The sequence below is a fragment of the Eurosta solidaginis genome, chromosome 4, assembly GCF_040869045.1.
Source record: "Eurosta solidaginis isolate ZX-2024a chromosome 4, ASM4086904v1, whole genome shotgun sequence".
Taxonomy (NCBI): domain Eukaryota; kingdom Metazoa; phylum Arthropoda; class Insecta; order Diptera; family Tephritidae; genus Eurosta; species Eurosta solidaginis.
Window position 1 is genome coordinate 79,863,691 of NC_090322.1, and position 18,178 is coordinate 79,881,868.

Genomic DNA, 18,178 nt, shown 5'->3' on the forward strand with positions numbered 1-18,178 from the left:
ACTAATTCCAATTTTAATTGATTAATAAAACTAATTACTGAGAATAAAATTTAAATTATCAATTATTAAAATAAATAATAATACACACAAAAATTTACATATAAAATAAATTTATAACAAAAAATAAGCCAAAATAAAACTTTATATTAAAAATAAATTTATAAAAAATATGAAAATAAATAAATATTAAATTAAAATAATAAAAATAATTAATTTTAATAATAAAAATATAAATTATAAAAATGATTAATAATTTAAAATTTTTAATATTGTAAATTAACTGATTATTATCAAATTAATAATTTAATATAGTAATCTACTCCCCTAAAAATTTTTCAATAAATTCATTTAATAATATAAAATATTATAAAAATGACTAATAATTAAAAATTTTTTATAAAAATCAATTTCATAATAAAATATAAAATAAAAACGATTAATAATTCTAGAATCTAAACTATTTTTTTCTAATAAAATAAAATAATTTATTTCAATTTTTAAAATTCATATTTTATATTAATAAATAACTATATTCAATAATTTAAATTCAATTTTCACTTATAAATTATTTTCGGTTTAATATTCTAATACTTAACCTCTAATATTTATAAATATAAATTATTATAAAAATGATTATTAATTTAAAATTTTTAATAAAAATCAATTTCATAATAAAATATAAAATAAAAACGATTAATAATTCTAGAATCTAAACTATTTTTTTCTAACAAAATAAAATAATTTATTTCAATTTTTAAAATTCATATTTAATATTGATAGATAATTATATTAAATAATTTAAATTAAATTTTCATTTACTAATTATTTTCGATTTAATATTATAACAATTAACCTCTCATATTTATAAATATAAATATAAAAATAATTAAATATTTTAAAATTTTTAATAAAAATCAATTTCATAATAAAATATAAAATAAAAACGATTAATAATTCTAGAATCGAAATTATTTTTTTTCTAGTAAAATAAAATAATTTATTTCAATTTTTAAAATTCATATTTTATATTAATAAATAACTATATTCAATAATTTAAATTCAATTTTCACTTATAAATTATTTTCGGTTTAATATTCTAATACTTAACCTCTAATATTTATAAATATAAATTATTATAAAAATGATTATTAATTTAAAATTTTTAATAAAAATCAATTTCATAATAAAATATAAAATAAAAACGATTAATAATTCTAGAATCTAAACTATTTTTTTCTAACAAAATAAAATAATTTATTTCAATTTTTAAAATTCATATTTAATATTGATAGATAATTATATTAAATAATTTAAATTAAATTTTCATTTATTAATTATTTTCGATTTAATATTATAACAATTAACCTCTCATATTTATAAATATAAATATAAAAATAATTAAATATTTTAAAATTTTTAATAAAAATCAATTTCATAATAAAATATAAAATAAAAACGATTAATAATTCTAGAATCGAAATTATTTTTTTTCTAGTAAAATAAAATAATTTATTTCAATTTTTAAAATTCATATTTTATATTAATAAATAACTATATTCAATAATTTAAATTCAATTTTCATTTATAAATTATTTTCGATTTAATATTCTAATACTTAACCTCTAATATTTATAAATATAAATTATTATAAAAATGATTAATAATTTTAAATTTTTAATAAAAATCAATTTCATAATAAAATATAAAATAAAAACGATTAATAATTCTAGAATCTAAACTATATTTTTCTAACAAAATTAAATAATTTATTTCAATTTTTAAAATTTATATTTAATATTAATAAATATATTAATAGTTTAAATTAAATCTTCATTTATAAATTATTTTAGATTTAATATTCTAATACTTAACCTCTCATATTTATAAATATAAATTATTATAAAAATAATTAATAATTTTAAAATTTTTAATAAAATAAATAATTAATAATTAACCCCTAATTAATTATTAATATTTAATTAATAAAAATTATAGAAATGACTAATAATTTAAAATTTTTAATAAAATTAAAAAAAATTAATAATTTTAAAAATTTTAATAAAAATCAATTTTATAATAAAATATTAAATAAAAATAATCAAAATAATATGAATGCGAGTCATTGATGTTGGATATGAGTTGTGGTTTACCTTGAGAGCTATCGGTACCCAAACATTTTTTAAACAAAAACTCATGTACCCAATACAAGTTCAGGACGTTCATATTTATCGACACGCTGTCCGGTGTGGCCCAAATGTTGGAAATATTCAGTTGTGGTGGTGAAAGATTTTTTTACCATCTGTTGTTACTTTACACATTAGACATTGGAAACGACGACCAGCATCTACAAATTGCATATTAGCCTTGCAACGATTACATTTATTTGGACCCATTTCACCAAAATTTACAATGGGTGGCTCATATTCACCCTCAACCGTGCGTGCCATTGGTGTAAAGGACAAAGCTGTTGTTTTTAATAAATCAGCTGTTGCAGGTATGCAATAAAAAAAGGCCTGCAAACGAAAAAGATCAATGTAATTGCCAAACAAAAAATTAATTTCGAATATCAATACCTAACGTAACGTGGCGAGGAGTTACCTTAATTTTGTACCACATATTTTGTGGTCACCAATTGGTAATAAACCCTGTTCATTAGTAATAAAAGCACCACCAGCGCTATTTTGATTTTCAACGATAACGCTTATCGGATTAGGCATCTGATCGGGATCTAAACGGCGTTGGGCTACTGTTGCGGCTGTTGATATATACCAGTACCATGTGCAGGTGGTTGCTAAAGAAAATAATACAAAAATAATCATCAGTAATATTTGAAATATATTAGTTGTATTAGCATACATTATAGCCATGACGTCCGGGTATTGGGGTTGACCCGGCATGGGTGGCTGACTGGGCATTGGCGCATGTCCAGGTTGTGTTGGTGGCATCATTTGACCCATGTAACCACCTGGTGCACTTGGTTGTTGTAGCGGATAGCCTGGATGTTGAGGTTGTGGAGGGCAACCAGGTGGACCAGGTTGTGGTGGATAGCCCGACTGTTGTGGCATTGGCAGATAGGTTGTTGCTGTTGCTGTCGTGGCATTGCATAAAAAATGGCTTTTCGTTTGAACTCCGGAAATAGCTTTCACAACAGTGAACTTACCGTGTCCAATCCTGCCAATATTGATTGTTGCCTGACGCGAAATTACCTCTGGCGATAATGGGGACAAATTTTCGGTATCCTGTAAATAATAGTTTTTTATTAATTCAAATTATATTAAAGCAAATCCTACAATATAACAGATTGAACGATGCAGATTTTGTAGCACCATTAATGAAAATGAATGAATGGATGTGTAGCGATATGGGAAAATGTTGTTAGATTTCCCAGAAAATGGCTTTTCCCATATCGCATTAAAACTTACTTGATTTTGGTTCCTTTGTTGAAATTATAAATCTATTATTAATATAAAATGCAAATTCCGTAGCGCACACAACACTTAATTTAAATTTAGTTTTTATTATATCCGAAATTATTTGTAAATCAGTTTTTATTACTCTGCTGTTGCTGCGCTTGTGGTTTCAAGCTGAAAACAACATATAGCGCAATCGCAGAAAATTTTTGTGACGTATTTGGGGGTACATTGCATGTAAGAAAAGGCAAGCATATATGGATCGGACATTTCAATTAGGCCATCTCATTCTGTCATACTAACAATTGTGGAACAATGTGGGATATTTTGCTGTTACTAGATTTTTGGTGGGTAGTTGCTAGATGGGTCTCCTAAGCATTATTCAAGTGACAATATGGGTTTTATTTACGCGTACACGTAGACGTATATACGTGTAAAAAAACACGGCTATTGATAATTATTTACTGCCGTAGTGGTAAATTGTTTATAAAAAAGTAATTTTACATCACTTTATGTTATTTTTTTTTAGTAAATGCATCTAATTTAGCGACTTTATTTTCCGGCAATACACTAGAACTGTTTCATTCCACTCATTTTTGGGTATTCACATTGTTCGATTATTTATTTCATATCTGTTGCTTAACAAAAATTGATGTAACAAGGGAGGGTGTCTAAGTCCGACTGTTACCGAACATTACATATTCAGCGTGAGTTTCAATTTACAATTCATTTCAGATAAATTACTTTTCTAGATAAATTACTTTTCCAATTTTTGTTACTTTGGATTTATTTTTTTTAGGATCTAGAAATGTTGTGTAATGCTTTACCGGAATAGGGGCGTGTTACCGCCCATAAAAAAAATGTCTCCCTCCCTATTTCCTCTTACAATAAAACTTGGTAAATGAAATATCATTGATACAAAACTATTGTTCGCTAATTTTTATATTAATTTGTTGTCTTCAAAACCAAGTTTATTTTTTTTGTAAAATGTATATTTTATAAGTTTTATTATATTAAATTATTATACATAGAAAACGAGTAAATTAGAAAAAACTAATTGAAGGCTTGACGTTTTGCGCATCAGGCCATCAATGGACTTTGCAAGCTTCTACTTATATCTCATTTTCTACTGTTTGTTGTTTTTACTCTTTACCACCGTTAATTGAGTGCACTGATGGCCTGATGTGCTAAACGCCAAGCCTTCACTGTGTGGATCGCTGATGATAAACCGTCATGGGCTTTGAAATAGTCGGATATACGGTCTATGAACTTCGTTTTTCTCTAATTTACTCATTTCTTTGTATAATAATTTAAGAACTTGTAAAATATACATTTTATAAAAATTATAAATTTGGTCTTGAAGACAACAAATTAATATAATAATTAATTATTTACAAACCAGTAAAACTAAACATAATATTAAATAGTTTCAGTCTACGGAAAAAGCACCCTGGAATTCTAACAAAAGCAAGAGCTTAAAGAAAACCCATATGGGCTGCAACAAAAATCCTCGCCTGATAAGATAATAACACCTGATTGGTGCACTCAATTGACGGTGGTAAAGAGTAGAAACAACAAACATTAGAAAACGAGTTATAAGTAGAAACTTGCAAAGTGCATTGATGGCCTGAGGTGCTAAACGTTAAGCCTTCAATGTGTGGATCGCTGATGATAAACAGTCATGGTTTTTGAAATAGTTGGCTACCCGGTCTATGAACTTTGTTTTTAATGATAATTATTGTTATTTTTTAATTTTTATAAATTTGAAAAATTGTATTTTGTTTTTGGAATAGTAAGTAGACAATTTTTCAGACAAACTGCCATAGCTGCGCAGATAGATCCATTTCGAAGGGTGCTAAGCCTTCATCATCAGTACGCTTTAGGCATGCTGCGCTAACCATTTAGCTATACAGCGCAGCGTGACTAAAGCGTACTGATGATGAAGGCTTAGCACCCTTCGAAATGGATCTATCTGCGCAGCTATGGCAGGACGTCTGAAAAATTTTCTTCTTACTATTCCAGAAACAAAATACAATTTTAAAAATTTAGAAAAATTAGAAAATAACAATAATTATCATTAGAAAAAAATTATTGTTCTGGCCTTGAGCACGAATCGAACCTTGAATTATTATACATAGAAAACGAGTAAATTAGAAAAAAAAAACAAAGTTCATAGACCGGGTGGCCAACTATTTCAAAAACCATGAATGTTTATCATCAGCGATCCACACATTGAAGGCTTAACGTTTAGCACATCAGGCCATCAATGTACTTTGCAAGTGTCTACTTATAACACGTTTTCTAACGTTTGTTGTTTCTACTCTTTACCACCGTCAATTGAGTGCACCAATCAGGTGTTTTTATCTTATCAGGCGATGATTTTTGTTGCAGCCCATAAGGTTTTTCTTTAAGCTCTTGCTTTTGTTAGAATTCCACGGTGCTTTTTCCGTAGACTGAAACTTTTTAATATGATGTTTAGTTTTACTGGTTTGTAAATAATTAATTATTATATTAATTTGTTGTCTTCAAGACCAAATTTATAATTTTTATAAAATGTATATTTTACAAGTTCTTAAATTATTATACAAAGAAACGAGAAAATTAGAGAAAAACAAAGTTCATAGACCGTATATCCGACTATTTCAAAGCCCATGACGGTTTATCATCAGCGATCCACACATTAAAGCCTTGGCGTTTAGCACATCAGGCCATCAATGCACTCAATTAACGGTGGTAAAGAGTAAAAACAACAAACATTAGAAACCGAGATATAAGTAGAAGATTGCAAAGTCCATTGATGGCCTGATGCGCTAAACGTCAAGCCTTCAATTAGTTTTTTCTAATTTACTCGTTTTCTATGTATAATAATTTAATATAATAAAACTTATAAAATATACATTTTACAAAAATAATAAACTTGGTCTTGAAGACAACAAATTAATATACAAATTAGCGAACAATACTTTTGTATCAAAGATATTTCATTTACCAAGTTTTATTGTAAGAGGAAATAGGGAGGGAGACATTTTTTTAATGGGCGGTAACACGCCCCTATTCCGATAAAGCATTACACAACATTTATAGAGCCTAAAAAAATAAATCCCTAGTAACAAAGATTGGAAAAGTAATTTATCTAGAAAAGTAATTTATCTGAAATGAATTGTACAATTGAAACTCAAGCTGAATATGTAATATTCGGTACCATCCGAACTTAGACACCCTCCCTGTTACATCAACTTTTGTTGTGCAACAGATATGAAATAAATAATCGAACAATGTGAATACCTAAAAATAAGTGGAATGAAACAGTTCTAGTGTATTGCCGGAAAATAAAGTCGCTAAATTATATGCATTTACTAAAAAAAAATAACTTAAAGTTATGTAAAACTACTTTTTATTAAAAAATTTAACACAACGGCAGTAAATAATTATCAATAGCCGTGTTTTTTTACACGTATATACGTCTACGTTTACGCGTAAATAAAACGCTTATCGTCACTTGGATAATGCTTAGGAGACCCATCTAGCAACTACCCAGCAAAAATCTAGTGACTCTAATTTACTCGTTTCTTTGTATAATAATTTAAGAACTTGTAAAATATACATTTTATTAAAATTATAAATTTGGTCTTGAAGACAACAAATTAATATAATAATTAATTATTTACAAACCAGTAAAACTAAACATAATATTAAATAGTTTCAGTCTACGGAAAAGCACCCTGGAATTCTAACAAAAGAAAGAGCTTAAAGAAAAACCATATGGGCTGCAACAAAAATCCTCGCCTGATAAGATAATAACACCTGATTGGTGCACTCAATTGACGGTGGTAAAGAGTAGAAACAACAAACATTATAAAACGAGTTATAAGTAGAAACTTGCAAAGTGCATTGATGGCCTGATGTGCTAAACGTTAAGCCTTCAATGTGTGGATCGCTGATGATAAAAATTATGGGTTTTGAAATAGTCGGCTATACGGTCTATGAACTTTGTTTTTTTCTAATTTACTCGTTTTCTATGTATAATAATTTCATGTAATATAACTTGTAAAATATACATTTTACAAAATTAATAAATTTGGCCTTGAAGACAACAATTTAATATAATAATTAATTATTTACAGACCAGTGAAACGAAACATAACATTAAATACTTTCAGTCTACGGAAAAAGCACCCTGGAATTCTAACAAAGGAAAGAGCTTAAAGAAAAACCATATGGGCTGCAACAAAAATCCACGTCTGATGAGATAATGGCACCTGCTTGGTGCATTCAATTGACGGTGATATAGAGTAAAAACGACAAGCATTAGAAAACGAGTTATAAGTAGAAACTTGCAAAGTGCGTTGATGGCCTGATGTGCTAAACGTCAAGCCTTCAATATGTGGATCGCTGAAGATAAACCGTCATGGGTTTTAAATAGTCGGCTATACGGCCTATGAACTTTATTTTTTTCTAATTTACTCGTTCTCTATGTATAACAATTTAATATAATATAACTTGTAAAATATACATTTTACAAAAATAATAAACTTGGTCTTGAAGACAACAAATTAATATAATAATTAATTATTTACAAACCAGTAAAACCAAACATAATTTTAAATACTTTCAGTATACGGAAAAAGCAGCCTGGAATTCTAACAAAACAAGGGCTTAAAGAAAAACCATATGGGCTGGAACAAAAATTCTCGCCTGATAAGATAATGTCACCTGATTGGCGTATTCAATTTACGGTGGTAAAGAGTAGAAACAACAAACAGTAGAAAACGAATTATAAGTAGAATCTTGCAAAGTGCATTGATGGCCTGATGTGCTAAATGGCTAGATTTCAATGTGTGGATCGCTGATGATAAACCGTCACGGGTTTTGAAATAGTCAGCTATACGGTCTATGAACTTTGTTTTTTTCTAATTTACTCGTTTTCTGTGTATAATAATTTAATGTAATATAACTTCTAAAATATACATTTTACAAAAATAATAAACTTGGTCTTGAAGACAACAAATTAATATAATAATTAATTATTTACAAACCAGTAAAACCAAACATAATTTTGAATACTTTCAGTCTACGGAAAAAGCACCCTGGAATTCTAAAAAAGCAAGAGCTTAAAGAAAAACCATATGGGCTGGAACAAAAATTCTCGCCTGATAAGATAATGTCACCTGATTGGCGTATTCAATTGACGGTGGTAAAGAGTAGAAACAACAAACAGTAGAAAATGAGTTATAAGTAGAAACTTGCAAAGTGCGTTGATGGCCTGATGTGCTAAACGTCAAGCCTTTAATGTGTGGATCGCTGATGATAAACCGTCATGGGTTTTGAAATAGTCGGCTATACGGTCTATGAATTTTGTTTTTTCTAATTTACTCGTTTTCTATGTATAATAATTTCATGTAATATAACTTGTAAAATATACATTTTACAAAATTAATAAACTTGGCCTTGAAGACAACAAATTAATACAATAATTAATTATATACAGACCAGTGAAACCAAACATAACATTAAATACTTTCAGTCTACGGAAAAAGTACCCTGGAATTCTAACAAAGGAAAGAGCTTAAAGAAAAACCATATGGGCTGCAACAAAAATCCACGTCTGATGAGATAATGGCACCTGCTTGGCGCATTCAATTGACGGTGATAATGAGTAAAAACGACAAGCATTAGAAAACGAGTTATAAGTAGAAACTTGCAAAGTGCGTTGATGGCCTGATATGCTAAACGTCAAGCCTTCAATATGTGGATCGCTGATGATATACCGTCATGGGTTTTAAATAATTGGCTATACGGCCTATGAACTTTTTTTTTTTTCTAATTTTCTCGTTTTCTATGTATAATAATTTAATATAATATAACTTGTAAAATATACATTTACAAAAATAATAAACTTGGTCTTGAAGACCAAGGTTGAAAACAACAAATTATATATGATGATGAGCGTTGAGTGTCGTTTGATGTTGTATCATTATTTCCGAGTATACCAACAGATTTAGCTATATAAACTATAATGATAATGTGGGAGAACTTAAAGAACACATGTACATTCCAAGGAACCTTTTATGGAAATATTGACCTTTTGTATCGTCGAAAATAGATATCTAAAGTATGATAATAGGGCTACCGATGGGATCTCCAGCATCGCCGGTAGTAGCAGACATCTTTATGGAGTAAATTTTCGAAAAAATAGGGGCAAAAACGAGACTACTAAGGAAGTACGTAGATGATGTATTTGCCATAGTAAATGGGGAAGACTTGGAGGAAACGAAGGACATATTAAACTCGTACCATAGAGATATTCAGTTCACAATGGAAAAGGAAACGGAGAATAAATTATCTTTTTTGGACGCCTTAGTCTGCAAAAGGGAAAACAAAATAAAATTGGATTGGTACAAAAAACCCACGTCTTCCGGAAGATTAATAAGTTACAAATCGAAACACCCTAGGAATATGATCATAAATATGGCCAAAAATTTCATCGCGAAGGTATTGGACACAAGCGACATAGTATTCCATCCAGAAAACAAAAAACGAATTACACATATTTTGAAAATGAATGAGTGATCCCTACAGGAATAATATAGACGATGATAAAATCACACAACCAACGCAAAGACCCAAAAAACGTAGAAATGGACACAAAAATATACAAGTCGATGGTATATATACCCGGTTTTTCAGAAAAATTAGAGGGTTCTGATACATACAATAAGGAGAATATAAAAATAGCACATAAACCGACTCACACAACGAATAAATTCTTAGCAATATGAAAAGTAGAATAGTAAGCATGGACAAGAATAACGTAATATACAGGATGCCATGTGCTGGCGACGGAAACACGAAATGTAATAAGAAATATGTCGGGACCACGAAGAATAAGCTAAAAACGAGGATATCGAGACATCGATCGGATATGAAAAATATAATATCAGGAAGGGCACATAAAACAGCACTCGCAACCCACTGTGCAGTGAGCGGGCGTAAAGCAGATTTTGATGCTGTGACGGTATTGCAGCAAGAGCAGCATTATAAGAAACGCTTCACGTTAGAAATGCTCCACATAGCAAACGTACCAACAAATAAAAGGCTCAATTACAAAATAGACATTGCAAACTCACACAATTACAGGGACCTATTAGGTAATTGGAAAAATTAGTTGAAAGCTGCATATCAGACAGGACGGACGTATGTAGTTTAGCTAAGAACAAAATAATGTTCGTATGAAAAATTGTATGTATGTAAGGAAAATTTGTAGATTTAAGCTAGTGATGGAACGATATTTCGCTATTGGTGATTGCATCGCCGCTATTGACAAATCGCTAATAGCTATAGCTATTGCAATCCAAATATATCAGTGATTGGCGATTTTCCTTCATTCGATTCTTTTGAATGACAATCACCTTTGTCAGAATATCGCCAATAGCGATTGGCGATTTTCCTTCACCATGAAATTCTAATACTAAGAGTGATAGCGGGGATGCAATCATCGATAGTTAAATATCGTTCATCACTACTCATCTGTGTTCTTTACTTTCCGACTGAGTAAAAAAGTTTATTGGATACAAAAAGGAATAATTTTCTCGAAAATTGGAAAAAATATACTTTTACAAAAGTTTGCCAGCTATTATCGAAAAATGGGGATAGTTGTCTTAAGAACTGCACAACGAAAAAATAAGGGCGAAAAAAGTGTGTTTTTGTGCAGAGAAATTGTGAAGACGGCGAAGGGAATAAAGCAAACTTGTGCAAAAACAATTTCGACGACGAAGTGATGTGCAATAATTGCAAAAAATGGTTTTGCAATGGGCGTGGAATCCCAAATTGTTAAACTTTCGGTGAGGGCTAAACATAGGGAAGTCACCCTACATTCTGAAGGTCCACTTGGAGAAACAGTACTAAAAATGTTACTCGTGTGGCGTACGTAATGTATTTGTATTAGGATTCATTTCCAGCACAGGCTGAATCTATTGTAGTGTTGTTATGCTGCTAAGCTGAAAATGGAGTAAATATTAAAAGGTGTATTTAAACGAATAAATTTAAATTTTAGTCAACCATGTGCAGCGCAAAACTCTTTGAAAAATATGAATTGGGATCAAGAAAAATGGAAGCCACTTATAACTGATCGTTCGTTTTTGCCGTAGTTGGTTAAGGTGCCTACAGAGCAAGAGCAGTGGCGTGCACGACAAATATCAGCAGCACAAATAAACAAATTAGAGGAATTTTGGAAGAAAAATATTGATGCAACATTTCAGGATTTAGAGAAGCCAGGTATAGATACTGAACCATCACAAGTGCGATTGCGTTATGAAGATGGTTATCAATACGAGAAAGCTTTTGGTCCACTTGTGCGGCTAGAAACAGAATACGATAAAAATTAAATAAAATCGCAAACACAGGAGGGTATAGAAATAATATGGGACATTGGCCTAAGCAACAAAACAATAGCATATTTTACGCTTGCTAAAACTGATTCGGACATGAAACTAATGCATGTGTTATTCATAAGTTAATACTTCTAGGCTGTAGCCGTTAACAGTTGCATAAAATTTGTGTTTTTGATGGAAAAATAAAAGAATTATAGAAACATATATCACTCGTCTTATTGTAAACAGATTAACTCAAAACTTAAGTTTTTTGGGAGAATGCAATTCAAGCTTTGTCATACGGTTGAATTCTCTGGCTAATTTCTAGGGCACTGAAGTGGGTGGCTAATTTTCTGCTAAAGAATAATTTTATAATAGTTTGAAGAATTTGCTATATTTTTCCTCTGTATTTTTCATTAAAAATTGATTCACTTTACCACACAAATATTATGCAGCCAAATACAACTTTCAGAATAAATTCATACGGAGTATTTCTGAATACATCGGTGTAGTATAATATAGTAAATAAATCATGTTTTTATGGTGTTACATATACAGATTTATTTCGGGTGGATCATCTTACATTTAAAAAGCCAAGCATTTTCAATTAGCAAAATTTATAAAACAAAGATGCATAGACATCTATTTCAACTAGTTTCATCTCATTCAGTGTAATACGAGACTGAACATATTATCGTAAGCCAGTTAATAATATATATCAAAACATCACAGAAAATTAGAATTTCACATTACATCAGTTTACAATAAAAAGGTACATATTTTGTCTTCTATATTCTGTATACTAAATTAAATTAATGTATAACATTCAATCTACTCCGGTAAACAAACTTAAACATTCATTTTTAATATCCAAGTATACAAATAATTGCAGATTCGCTTATCAAAGATAAATGAAAGCGATCGCCATAGCTGTAAAAAATAGCCATATCTATATTCACTGATAGCTCAAAATCGCTGTATCGCCCATCATATCTTCTGCATAGAAGCGCTTGTTAAAATAAAGCGATCGCTATAGCTATACAAAATAGCCGTGATTCAAAAATAGCCATATCTATTTTCACTGATAGCTCAAAATAGCCAAATCGGCCATCACTAATTTAAGCTAACTCACATTCTTGTTGTAGCCCATGATGACGATATCCGAAAGAAATCGAAATATATTGGGAATAAAAACAAACTATTGTTTTATTAAAATTGATCTTGAGCCGGCTAAATAAATGAATACTTTAGACAGGTCGCTGAAATCAACAATCGAAAACAAATTAATATAATAATTAATTATATACAGACAAGTAAAACCAAACATAACATTAAATACTTTCAGTCTACGGAAAAAGAATCCTGGAATTCTAACAAAATAAAGAGCTTAAAGAAACACCATATGGACTGCAACAAAAAGCCCCGTCTGATGAGATAATAGCACCTGATTGGCGCACTCAATAGACGGTGGTAAAGAGTAAAAACAACAAACAGTAGAAAACGAGTTATAAGTAGAAACTTGCAAAGTACATTGATGGCCTAATGTGCTAAACGTCAAGCCTTCAATGTGGGGATCGCTTATGATAAACCGTCGTGGGTTTTGAAATAGTCTTCTATACGGTCTATGAACTTTGTTTTTTTTTTTTCTAATTTACTCGTTTTCTATGTATAATAATTTAATGTAATATAACTTGTAAAATATACATTTTAAAAAAATAATAAACTTGGTCTTGAAGACAACAAATTAATATAATAATTCATTATTTAAAGACCAGTAAAACCAAATATAACATTAAATACTTTCAGTGTACCGTGGAATTCTAACAAAAGCAAGAGCTTTAAGAAAAACCATATGGGCTGCAACAAAAATCCACGCCTGATGAGTTAATAACAACTGATTGGCTCACTCAATTGACGGTGATAAAGAGTAAAAACAACAAACAATAGAATTCGGGTTATAAGTATAAACTTTCAAAGTGCATTGATGGCCTGATGTGGTAAACATTAAGCCTTCAATGTGTGGATCGCTGATGATAAACCGTCATGGGGTTTGAAATAGTCGGCTATACGGTCTACGAACTTTGTTTTTTTTTCTAATTTACTCGATTTCTATGTATAATAATTTAATATAATATAACTTGTGAAATATACATTTAATAAACTTGGTCTCGAAGAAAGCAAATTAATATAATAATTAATTATTTACAGACCAGTAAAACCAAATATAACATTAAATGCTTTCAGTCTACGGAAAAAGCACCATGGAATGGTAAGAAAAGCAAGAGCTTAAAGAAAAACCATATGGGATGCAACAAAAATCCTCGTCTGATGAGATAATAGCACCTGATTGGCGAACTCAATTGACAGTGGTAAAGAGTAAAAACAAGAAACAGTAGAAAACGAGTTATAGTAAGAAACTTGCAAAGTGCATAGATGGCCTGATGTGCTAAACGTCAAGCCTTCAGTGTGTGGATCGCTGATGATAAACCGTCATGGTTTTTGAAATAGTCGGCTCTAGGGTCTATGACAATAGTTTTTTTCTAATTTACTCGTTTTCAATGTATAATAATTTAATATAGTATAACTTGTAAAATATATATTTTACCAAAATAATAAACTTGTTCTTGGAGACAACAAATTAATATAATAATTAATTATTTACAGACCAGTAAAACCAAACATAACATTAAATACTTTCAGTCTACGGAAAAGCACCCTGGAATTCTAGCAAAAGCAAGAGCTTAAAGAATAACCACATGGGCGTCTGATGAGATAATAGCACCTGATTGGCGCAATCAATTGACGGTGGTAAAGAGTAAAAGCAACAAACAGTAAAAAACGAGTTATAAGTAGAATCTTGCAAAGTATATTGATGGCCTGATGTGCTGAACGTCAAGCCTTCAATGTGTGGATCGCTTAAGATAAACCGTCATGGGTTTTGAAATAGTCGGCTATATGGTCTATGAACTTTGTTTTTTCTAATTTACTCGTTTTCTATGTATACTAATTTCATGTAATATAACTTGTAAAATAGACATTTTACAAAAATAATAAACTTAGTCTTGAAAACAACAAATTAATATAATAATTAATTATTTACAAACCAGTAAAACCAAACATAACATTAAATACTTTCAGTCTACGGAAAAAGCACCATGTAATTCTAACAAGTCTGATGAGATAATAGCACCTCATTGGCGCACTCAATTGACGGCGGTAAAGAGTAAAAACAACAAACAGTAGAAAACGAGTTATAAGTAGAATCTTGCAAAGTGCATTGATGGCCTGATGTGCTAAACGTCAAGCTTTCAATGTGTAGATCGCTGATGAGAAACCGTCATGCGTTTTTAAATAGTCGGCTATACGGTCTATGAACTTTGTTTTTTTCTAATTTACTCGTTTTCTATGTATAATAATTTAATGTAATATAACTTGTAAAATACACATTTTACAAAAATAATAAACTTGGTCTTGAAGACAACAAATTAGTATGATAATTAATTATTTACAGACCAGTAAAACTAAACATATTGTTACGAATATTAGCAACAATAAGGGGTACTGCCATCTCTAAGCCAATGCTAAGCAGCGCCTTGTATGCAAATTATCGTCCTCCTACTTTAGGAGTGGTTTTTAAAAAATAATAAGAATTTTGTATGGTTAGTTACAGAATGTAACATTGACACCAAACTCAGAAACCAAACTGCCTTTATTTTCCACAATTGCTCTTATTTATAATTTAATTTAATATTTACAATATAAGCATTGCATCGGCTTTGCCATTGAAAACCGATGCGTGAGAAATTGAATATTTATTCAATGAAATGCCAGCGGCTTGAGAAATATAATATTTGTTTAGTCTGCTTACTGAAATGCCAGTGGCTTCAGAAATATAATATTTGTTTAGTCTGATTAATGAAATGCCAGTGGCTTGAGAAATATAATATTTGTTTAGTCTGCTTACTGAAATGCCAGTGGCTTGAGAAATGGAATATTTGTTTATGATTGCCATAAGGGCACTGTGGGAAGTGTACTGTTAACTCCCCCCTTTCTTTAAGAGAATCGCCCCGATTCTGTAATTTTGTTTGTAAGTTGATTAATTTTAACGGTTAATTCATTAAACATTTCCTCTTGTTTTATTGAATGTCTATTTGTTTTCCATCTCTCAACCACTTTCTTGATCTTAAAAAATATATATATTATAATTATAATACATGTTAATACAACGACAATCCAATATACAGGATGTGATTGTATTTCATTTCTTACATAGTTGATCAAATTAATGTTTTCAAATTTCAAATTATAGTCTTTTGTCTCAATGTAATCTACAATTTCAAAATTACTTACTTTACAATTCCTGACATACTGCCATATTTTTGAATCTATATTTTCATATGTAACATTATCAATATTTGTTTGATTTTCAAATGTACTAAATAAATTCCATCTACTTCCTGATTATTGATAATATGCTTCCCTGAAACTAATATAGCACCCTGTTTTATTTCATCTATTTGTTTATTGCCTTCTTTAATTTTTTTACATTTAGCTTTATTTCCAGTTAAAATATCTGCCAAGCAACTATTTGTATCATTAATTTTACAATAGGTATTTATCAATTCTTTTTTACAATTTTCAACATTAACGTATTTGTCGTTACATTTTGCAATTTCTTTTGAAATTAATAGCTTACCATCTATTTGGCAATTGGCCTTACTTCAAACAATTTACAATCAAATATAATTTTTGGATATTTTATGTAAATAACTATTACATCTTCATTTTGCAATATTTTAAAAGTAGATACGTCTATTATATCTGATATAGACATTCGTCCGTGCTCATTTTCGGTTATCTTCTCTATTTCATCAAAATGTAAAATTACTGGATTTAAAATTCCTACTTTTGCCATTGCAATAGTATTAACGAGATTTGGTAATCCCGACATTAAAAATTCATTTCTTCGTTTTACAGGTAATTTAACATATTCATCTCCATTTAAGCTTCTTATTGTTTCAGTTAATCTATAAATTTCTTTAAAAATTTCCGAGTTTGTAGTGTACTGTTTATTATTATTATCCGTTAATTCGTTCAATTTGTTATTTACTAACACCAAATCATCATGGTCTGGCGATCCCGCTATCCATTTCCATATTGTCCCTAATTCATTAATACCCCTTTTATTTCTTTCACTGTTGTTATTGTTGTTGTAGCAATGCTTCGCCCCACCTAACAGCGGCGATCGATCACAAATTGTCATCAATATCCTCTAACGGGAGTCCAAGGAAACTTGCCGTTTCAACAGGGGTGGACCATAAGGAAAGGGGTGTTAGAGGCGTTGGTTCGACATTACAATTAAAGAGATGGTTGGTGTCATGTGGGGACACATTGCAAGCGGGCCATACATTTTGTATGTCGGGGTTGATTCTGGATAGGTAAGAGTTTAACCTGTTACAGTATCCAGAACGAAGTTGAGCAATAGTGACACGCGTTTCCCTGGGGAGTATGCGTTCCTCTTCCGCGAGTTTTGGATACTTTTCTTTAAGTACTGGATTCACCGGCCAATTCCCGGCATAAAGGTCCGATGTCTGTTTATGGAGTTCACCAAGGACCTGCTTGTGTTTTTTCGCTTCATACGGCTGGGTTCTCAGGTGCCGTTTTTCCTCAAAATGCTTACGGAGATGACTCCTTAAGCCCCTAGGCGGTGCTGGTTCATCAATCAGATGTCTATTGGGATGCTCAGGTTTCTGGGTATTCAACAGGAACTGTTTGGTCAGCATCTCATTTCTCTCCCTGATGGGGAGTATTCTCGCCTCATTATGCAGACGGGGTTCTGGGGACATAAGAAGACAGCCCGTGGCGATTCTGAGAGCACTATTTTGGCAGGCCTGTAGTTTCTTCCAGTGGGTAATTTTTAGGCTTGGCGACCATATGGGTGACGCGTAGCACGTAATCGGCTGACTAATTGCTTTGTATGTAGTCATGAGCGTTTCTTTATCTTTTCCCCAGGTACTGCCGGCGAGGGATTTGAGGATTTTGTTACGGCTCTGAATTCTCGGAACAATTGCGGCTGCGTGCTCACCAAAATGTAGATCCTGATCAAACGTCATACCCAAGATTTTGGGGTGTAGGACAGTCGGTAGCGTAGTGCCATCGACGTGGATGTTCAAAATGGTCGACATTTGGGACGTCCATGTTGTAAATAAGGTCGCGGAAGATTTAGTCGGTGATAATGCCAGGTTTCACGAGGCGAAAAAACTGAAGAGATTAGGGAGGTAGCCGTTTATTTTATTGCATAGCGCATCGATCTTTGGGCCTGGGCCTGTGGCCATTATTGTGCAGTCATCGGCGTAGGAAACGATTGTGACTCATTCCTGTGGTGAAGGTAGCTTAGAT